This window comes from Sceloporus occidentalis, unplaced genomic scaffold, assembly GCF_023333645.1.
Source record: "Sceloporus occidentalis isolate IW3139 unplaced genomic scaffold, rSceOcc1.0.p SCAF_174, whole genome shotgun sequence".
In the NCBI taxonomy this organism is placed as follows: Eukaryota; Metazoa; Chordata; class Lepidosauria; order Squamata; family Phrynosomatidae; genus Sceloporus; species Sceloporus occidentalis.
The window spans coordinates 755,550-756,196 of NW_028317154.1; positions in this window are offsets into that span (position 1 = coordinate 755,550).

A 647-nucleotide genomic window follows, 5' to 3' on the forward strand; every position below is an offset into this window, starting at 1 on the left:
CAAAAAAATCCATATTAGAACGTTTTAGCCATAGATTAAGATGGAAAGAAAGTCAAAGAATTAGGAACAAACAGAAACAAAAAAACAAAAAAAGAGGAACAAAAAAAACAGTCAAATAGAAAACAAAACAAACTAATTGTGCAGAGAGGAGTTAAATCAATTAGTTTCGGTTTGCAATCTTTCTAGCCATTTTGTCCAGTGTTGAGTCATGGAGGAATTTTTATGTGATTAATGAACTTATGCATTTTTTTCAATACAATAATTTGTGGTGGTGGTAATATATAAAAATGTGTCAACTATGCTGTTTGACATTCAAACCAAAATACCAAGTTATTTTTTCAAAAATAATTTAGGCAATACTCGTGAGGACAAATAATGTCCCATTTAACTGGAGATATAATTCACCCTCAGCATTAAAGGGTGTCAAATTGTGTCCATTAGGCTGTGCGTCCACCCTACCTTAAAAAAAGTTCCTCCTAACCCTAAGTCTGAAATTCTTTCCTCAGGTTTGTGTCTGCTGTTCTGCGCTGAGTACATAAGAGGTAGGTTACTGAGGAGAGAACGCATTCAGCTATAGAGAGATAAGGGGAAGCACGTTCATTGCATTATGGCGGTTACAAATACAGAGTAGAGTTGGCCAACCATGC